Consider the following 9,340-nt stretch of genomic DNA (forward strand, 5'->3'; position numbering starts at 1 on the left):
TCTTTGAAACACATTGGATGTGTTTAGTCTAAAAAACTGCAATATAATTTTTGAAGTACTATAATTTATTGGTACAATTCAATACAAAAAAATTTCAACAGAAGTTTTATGCATTGTTTAATCCTTGTGACTTATTAATGGTTATTGCAAAGCAAAACTTTAACAGGAAACTGCACTCTTCTAAATTCAAAAGGATAGTCCGCCTGTGATGATGTTCTTAAAAACTTCGTTTCTAGTTTTGAAAAAAAATGAAAGCAATAGACAGAAACATTATGATTTGACTTGAGAAAAGCCTCGAAGAGCCACGTGAGAAACAAAAACAATATCAAATTTATAGTTCGCTATCGACCAAAAGTTGAGATGATGTACTGAATAATGATTTGAATGGAGGAAAGCCTTCGCAAATAAGGGATTTGAATTCAATGACAGGGTTCGAAAAATCCTTTCTTAGTGATTACTTTCGTAATCATGCGGACATGCCTGCCAAATTTCAAGTCTGAAGCTTCAGCGGTTTCGGCTGTGCGTTGATATATATATGTATGTATGCATATGTTATCTCAAGACATTGATTTTTATATATTAAGATTTTAAGGCTCCAAACCTTGAAAAGTATGCAGGTCCAGGGATAAGGTCCAGGATTGTAATAGTCCAGGGAAAGAAGGGAATTTTTCTCTTTAAAGTAACATAGTCAGTGGCCAATTTACAGGTTTGGTGGCCTGTCACAATCCTTTTTTAAGGGTCTCTTTTGTCTATCACAGAATTATGTAAAACATTTATCATGTCATTTTTGTATCTTTGTCAGTCAGGGCCCCTCGCAATTGCAACATTTGGGGACACTGTAAATCTGCCCCTGAATGACTGAGCAGAGAGATTTTAGATAATTTTGTTTAATTTAACACTAGAATCACAGCATTCTTCGTATACCTAGAAATACAGAATATACCTAGAATACTAGTCACTTTGACCCCTAAAAAAAAAGCTGCATAGTTCCCTACATAATGTTGTAAATTAGTAAAAAAAACTAGTTAAAAATAAACATATATAGAATAAATGCAGTTTTGTTTAAACGATGCATATTGAAGCATTTTTAGAAAGGTTAAAAAGCCTTAAAACAATCTGCTGTTTCATTCGCATTTCAGAAACTAGCGACTAATGCTTTCTTAAAAACATTTTAAATGCTTCATGTTCTTGCAATTCTATATTCTAAGAGGCATTTTTTAGGTTCTGCTATGCTTCAGCATCAGTAAATGTATTTGCTTTTTTTTTTTCTCTCAAAAGGGTCAATTGACAGGACACCTTTGAGCACTGCCAGGTTCGTGAATTTTCAATTGATCAATTTTCGTGAAAGCTTTATATTATTAAACAGCACTATTGCTTAGGAAAAAGTCAAGGAAGGATTAAGATTTTTATGAAAATACAGAGGAGCAGTTAGCAAATAAAGTTTTCTTTTGGTCAAAGTGACCCCCCCCCCCCCCCCAGTAATTTCTAGAGTTAAAGAGTGAAAAATTGCTTTTATGTAGCTGTAATTAATTTGATTTTGTTTTCCTGTAGGCTTTAAGTTAACTGTAAATTAGAAAATAAAATATAAAAATTAGAAAAAAGAAATAAAATATCAATATTAAAGCCTAAACGTAGGGACAAGGGGAACTAGTCCGGTCTTTGTTCCCTTGTTCCAACTGATGAATTTTGTAAATTCAATTTTACATATGAAGAAATAGGCTTTTGTATTTTTCTTCTGCCTTACATTGTGAGCCAACCTCCAAACAATTTTTACCACTAAAATTCAAATTCTCATAATTTGGCGCTTGTTCCCTTCTTCAAACTACCGATTCGATTCCTATTGAACTAATTTTTGTTCTAAACTTTCACATGGGTGTGCATGATGTTCTTAAATAAATCAACTGATGTAGAGTTATTAAATAACTACACATACATTGAAGAGAAAATTTTAATGATTATAAAACATATGTACAAAGACTTTTGCCACTTAAATCTTAAATATAACATGTATATAAGGCTGAAAAAAAATACTGGCACTGCACAATAAAATTATCACAACTATTGCTCTATATGTGTTATGAAAGCACAAATAAGAAGCTTACTTCAAAATGACTTTGTACTTGGTACAAAAATGCAAAAATATAATTATGAAAGAGTAGAGTGCATAGCAGAATTTTATAGTTTGTATTGCTTTGCAAAATGTGTTGTTTTAAAAATTCTGGTTGTCACAGCTAATTTGGCATTAAATAAAATCAATGACACTTTCATTGGAATCCACATAAATAAAAAAAATAGAATGTGCATGTATGTTCCGTATACAAATTCAGTTGATGTTGAAACTCGACCGAATTCGGCAGGGAGGTATTTCGGCACCTAAGATGGAAAGAAGGGGGTTTTCAAACGCCAAAAAAGTACTGAACTGTTAAAACTCAATTTTAGAACCCGAAAATGGCATTTTTCTAATATGAGGGCGACAAAATGTTTGCAAAGATTAGAAGAAAATAGCCGTAGAAACCCCTGATTTTTCTACATTAGATAAAATTTGTTCCAAGGTAATTAGAATATGAATTATAACTGTTTTTAACTAATTTCATGCTAAAACGTAGGTAAAACTTCAATTAGAAAGTCATTGTTGATTACGGCTATTGCTGAACGATGCTTTTACTAAAATTTGTAGCGTGAAAAAAATCATTGAGGAGAAAGATCTGTTGCCATTTTTTTCTCTAATATGACCAAGTAAAATTCTGGCTTTTGTTTTGAGGCTTTTCCTGTAATCGGGGGATTCAAAAATTTTCCTTTTTGGTTATTTTTCCGCAATCTGTCAAGGAAATTTTACAGATTTTTTTCTGTTCAAGCCTGATTGTTAAACATGCATCATCTGACATAACTTTTATTTTTGAAGTAGACCTTGCAAGTGATCATTCACTGGTCGGTTTACCCTACCTTTTACTCACTCCTGTCATTATAAGCAATGTATAACCACAATTAAAATGGATATTTATGAGCTTTTTTAAAGCAAAAAGACAATTTTCTCTTCTCTGACTCTTCGTCTGAAATGGCAGAAATGTCCCTTTGTAGTTGTATAAATAGCATATGCCATCAGTTGTGACAAACAGAAAAGAATGATTAAAGTTACAATATTTACACAGAACAAGAATTTTATAAGGCAAATTGTTTAATGCATAGTCCATAATTGTACACTTACATACATAGGTTGATTCATTGATCCCATATTATATTTAAACTTTGAAAATAATTGAGGATAAAATTACTTTCAAAACTTAAAAATAACATCTAGTCTCAAGTCTCTAATTAAAATTAAGACTCTTACTGGAAGTGCAAATTTCAGATTCAACAATATTTTTATTTTTTTAAGTGTGAACTAAGTTGTAAGTTGTATCTTTACAAATTTATGTACATGAAAATCTACTGGAATTACGAAAATCTTATTGCTATGACAGTCAACATATTTTATACAAATATGAGTCAAAAAAAATGTAGATTTTTGCTATTCTACAATCATTTTTCTGAAAAAGAATTCTAATTTTCTACAAAAATCAAGTTTTGTTTAAATCTACATTTTTCTATGCAATTTTTAAGCAATCATTTAATGATGAACAGTGAGCATTAATGTTTAAAAGCCAATAAAATAATATTAAATGTCACTGATAAAACAAAACATGGCAAGACGGTAAAAGATCATTTTCTCCATTTTTTAGAAGCATTTCAGTCGATTTTTAGCAGCATTATCAAAACGTCATTTACAAACATAATGTTCTTTTTGAAAAGAAAATGTGTTTCAGTTCAATATGAAAATTGCTTTAAAGGAATCAAATACAAATTGCAATTTAAGTAAGGTTTAGAATTTAAGCATGAATTATGTATATAAATAAATTTTTAAGTTACAGAAAATCATCATTATGATTTTTAGCCACTAAAAAATTTTTTGTGCATAAATTAACTCATGAATTATTATCACATGTTAAATTTATCACTAAAAATCCAGCACATTTTTTGTATGGCTTAATTTAGATGCAATATTTGTCTACAATACCTTCTCATCACAATCACAAATATAGATATAATTTAAAACATGATAAAGTACACAAATGACAAAAGTACCACCACATGAACAACTAGAGTAAAAGGATACTTGAAAAAAAAAGTTATGACAAATCAAACAATTTTTAAAATCAAAACAGAACACGAGTTTGGCAAAACATATTTCATATTTGTACAAAATATCGAAATTTTAATTCAAAAAAGTTTTGATGTTACATGTTTTAATGTACTATTATCAATCAGGCCCACTATTTTGCTTGTTTTCCAGAGGGGGGAGGGGTATACAGTGGAATCGTGTTTTAATCAAGTCCAAGGGACCAGTTCAATAGTTTCGTCCCAACAAAATTTTGTAATTATCGATATTACCAATGTTCCTGCATAATTTGAGTAGGCGATTCTCAAAGTTTTTGATATAACAAGATTTTCTCTATAGGTCTTTGCTGAAATGGGATTCGACTGGAGAATCAATGCATGTTTTTTTTTTTTTAAACATTTCCACTTATATGAAAATACGTTGGTTTTTCAAATCCATCCAAGTGGGCTAGCTCCTTCCTGCCTCCCCCCCCCTCCAATGATAGGCTCGATATTAATTTAAAGCATTTAACATAAAGAAATATTTAAAGAAAAACAGGCTATTATTGGTCTCTAAATTCACTCTAGAGAAGTTGACTACGAGTTTTGCAAGAGCTACAAGTGAAATCATGTCTTTGCTCCAAGAAATGCATACACAGTCTGAATACCGTCTACTGAGGTAACTTTGGCCTTTACAGGTAAAGTAACATCTACAGTAGTAGATGTGGTGACAGAAGACTGGTCCATTTTTCTAATGTAACTGATGTTCACAAGTTTTGTTTCATCATTGTGCTATTATATGTTTTATTGTCTTCCAAACTTATTTTTTAACGCATTCTTTTATTTGTTATGCGAAATATAAAATTCCACATTTCAGTGAATGTTTCGGCAAGTTTCTCAAAATTTTAGTTTTGAATTCTTTTTTCTTTAAGTCCTCTTATATTTGTTACATTTTTGATCTTTTATCCACCCCATGGCTATTGTTTACGGCAGTGTTGTTGTCCTAGTGAGCCCATTAAAACCAACCAAATATATTCCAAACATCTCATTTGCACTCAAAGTCCTTTCTAAAGATATTGAAAAATCAAATGAGCAATTATATATTCATCAAAGTGTATATATATTTTTGGAGGCAACTTGTAGTAAGTTTTACACTAAAATACAATCATGGAGAAATATCTAATACGGAACCTAATAGTACTAGCAGTAAGACACGTTAAAGATCATAAAAAGATGATTCGTAATATTAGCAACAATTTAAAAAAATCTAAACATTTTTTTATGTTACAAAATATTAGTATTTTATCCAAGTCTATAGTACAAGAGTATGGCTTAGTAGTAAAACCTCGGTAACTAGACACCCCAAGGAGAAGAGAACACACATAGAGTTAAGCGGCTATTTTTGTACCACTTTTCATCGAGTAAAATACATTTGCACTACAGAATATACAATATTTGAAAGATTGCTTTCATATAAATCTATATTCCTAATAAAATTAGTTTTCACTGCACTTTTTTCTAGTTATTTTGAAATTTGCAGTTTTAATTTTCAAGACAAATAATATAGTTTATGAGGAACAACTAAATGAAAAGAACCAATGACCCAAGCACCACGGTTTTTCCTGAACTACCCTTCTTTCTCCTTAAGATTTTTCAGTATCAGAACCTATTTTCAGAAGACTGTGTATTCTGTTATCATGATGCTTACAGTGAAGATAGGTTACATACGCATAGTGCTACCAGTCGACCGGTGACTAACCAGGACCATTCTAATATAGCTACCTGTTAACTGCTTGTTGCCGATGTCATTCTAATAGCTTCACCAGTAGATCCACCGGTCGACAGCAATTAAGCTGGTTGATTGGACCATGTGACGTTTTTGACCAATAAGTATTTTTCACCTGCGCATTATTCGTCTGCCCAAGTAACCATGTTGTCAACCAAAAGCGTTTGATGAAGCATCAGTTGGTGAACAATTGGATAATAAACACTGACATCATTAGCTGTCATGTGATCAACCGACCACGGTTGGCGTCTATGGGAACGAAAGCATAGTGTTTGCATCAACATGTTTTTTTCTCCACACATTCAATTTCTGGAAAACATTTTAAGTTTATTCGCTGAGGTGTGGTTCTGATAAGCTGAAGCTTCACCTTGACAACGTATACTTTTTTTTGCAGTAATAGGAGAGGGTGATAGGTGTTGAGTTTAATTGGGTTATTTTCCAAATAGTTTTGAAAAAGTTTTCCAACTCAAAATATGCACCAATAACAAATCCCTTGATCACCTAACTCCTCAAGATGAAGTGAACATTGTCAAGGTCAAACTTCAACTCATGTGCAGGACAATCAAACTCTATAATTTTACTAGTCTTTTGTTAGACTGCCGTGTGCGGGTAAACAGCAGTATCTGCAAAAATGAGTTTTCGAAATATTTGAAGAAACGCGTTTTGGATTCAATACTAACAATAGAGAAATGTTGGAATTAGACATCTTTTTAGTGTCTTTTTTCAGCGGAAAGCAAATATGCGAGCTTGTACAATCAAGATAATGTACAATTGATGGCAAAAAAATTATAAATTTGTAGTTACTGCCTTTTACCTGCACACGGCAGTACAGATCTTAATACAGTAAAACCTGTATACAACGATACTGTTGGGACCTAAAAAAGTATTGTTATAGACAGGTTATTGTTATAGACAGTTTGATTATTCATGCTTACATTTTTCTGAGACCAAAGAAAATTTTGTTATAGGCAGGTTTATTGTTATAGACAGTATCGTTATACACAGGTTTCACTGTATTTTAATTAAACAGGAGTACAGGAGTAAGCACATTCTTTAATCTTTACATTTGATACAAAGATGCTCCTGACACAAAATTATTTTTATTAAATAACTTTGTAACTTAAAATTTATTTGCATGTGTCATGTATGGGACTTCCAAAGTCAACCTCTTGTAGTTTGCTGTATGCATTAATTAAAATGTTTGCCCAATTAATAAGCAATGACAAAACAAATCGCAGGCTTTGAAAGCTAACGTACCAACGTAAATGAAACATATCTCATTTGGTGAGAAATAATAATTTAAACCTTTGAAAAAGAAATTATGCAAATGGCCATTCCACTGAAAACGGTCATTTTCTCCCCCACATGACGGTTCCTATATTTCATAAAAAGAAAATAATTTTAAAAGGTAATGGCGAAATTTTTTGCAAAAAGAGTCACACATACGTTTGATTTCTTAAACAACAAAATTTTGTTCATTACCCTTTTATATTAACATTTAAAATGAAATGTATGAAGCGTCAGTGTGGGACAAAATGACCATTTCCTGTGGAATGGCCCACTATAGAAGAGGGTGATTGAAACAAATCAGCGTAGAGGAAATAAAGTTTTGAGCAAAATGAAATCAAATTCCAAAAATTGACAAATGCTCAGACAACTAACAAGAAAAAGTTGTGAGACAAAAACACGGAATAGTAGTCCAAATAGGCGAATTTCTGTTAGCATGGGTCAATTTACTAAAGTTATTACTATTATACAAACAGCATTGTACCAATCATAAAAAAATGCCAAGTTATTGGAATTATCGAATTATCGAGGTTCTACTACATTAAGAATTTTGAGGTATTAACAGAAACATGTACAAAATCAACTGTATATTACTAAGCCCCTACTATAGTACATTACATATCACATGGTTACAAAAAGCTTAGAGTAATAGTCTAGATATTGCTTTAAAAAGTTTGAACTTTAATGTAGAAGGCAAAAATTCCAAATGTATGTATTCTAACTAATGGCGCAAGCGTTCTTTTCGTTTAGTAGCAAGTTAATATCAGTGCAGGCACAGTTTTATAAGGATGAGGCTTTGAACGAAACTGAATGAGCAAAAATCAGTTTGGAGTTGATTTATTGCATAGAGCTCGATAAGCACCTTAACTATAATACTAAAGACTCACAGTTCTAATCAGGCTTGGAGTAATAATCTCAATCATTAAACATTTGACAGAGAGCATATGCACGTTTTGGAGGAGTAGAATTTCTATAAAGACATCAAAACTTGTAAATATTTCTCTAATTTTTATTTTCGTTGGTACTAATTTGATGAATATAATTCTTCATATCGTCATCTCAGAGCAACAATAAGATATCTAAAATGGCAAGACATTTTCTAATATCCTATTGTTGCTCTGGGGCAACAATATGCAAGGCAAAGTTTCGAGAATATTTGCTTTCAGAATCTAACCAGTTAACGAGGAAAAAATGACCACTGATTATTCTTACAAGTTGAAAATTTGTCTTATAATAGACTAATCTTATGTATGGCGCTAAAGCAAACTATGATTTTGAAATCTTTCGCTGAACTTCGGGTTTTGCTTTTTATTTCAACTTCTAAAACAATTTTCAGACACCCAGAAATGTGGGTTACATGTTAGCAGTGAGGGTTTGATGCAATTATATAACGAGTAATTTTAGTGGTCAGAATTTGTTCATGAATTTGAAGTAGTTAACTCAATTATTTAACCTTTGATCTTACTTAACAGAATTATTTGATTGAATACTTTGCATTCTCCAAGCCTAATTATCATAGCATCTTGTGATGTTCCTTTATAAAAGAAATTTATATAAGTAAAAATTAACGACAACAATAAAATGACTAGACAAATTAGCAATCAAAAGTACATAAAATATATACATACGACATCAGCATGGTTAAGATACAAATTATACAGGGTGTTTTATATTGAATGGAACATAATAAAGCACTCGTGAATGCTTCATTTTAATTAATCAAATTCACAGTAACGCTACATTAATCCATGTTTCTGTGCCCCCAACGATGAAACAGCAAATATCTGCGTGGAATTCCAGCTCTTGCTACATCCCTCAGGTGCATATATAGGAATTTATTTCGAGAGGGGCCCAAATCAAATATTATGAGAAATTACTAATTTTAAGTTTCATAATATAGAAATCCTTATTCAAAATAAGTGGTTTTGAACTTATTTTAGGAAAGGCTCGGGCCCCTTTGGACAATATTTATACATAATTTTTCATGAAGATAAATCTGAAATACATGGAATATATAAAATCAAAATCGAGTAACCATGCTGATGTACATAAATTAATCAATATGATATGATAGCAGGAAAATTTTAAATTTACACGGGACACTCATTCCTTCTAAAGGTGGAGACACGAAAA

This window comes from Uloborus diversus, chromosome 5 (assembly GCF_026930045.1).
Source record: "Uloborus diversus isolate 005 chromosome 5, Udiv.v.3.1, whole genome shotgun sequence".
Taxonomy (NCBI): Eukaryota; Metazoa; Arthropoda; class Arachnida; order Araneae; family Uloboridae; genus Uloborus; species Uloborus diversus.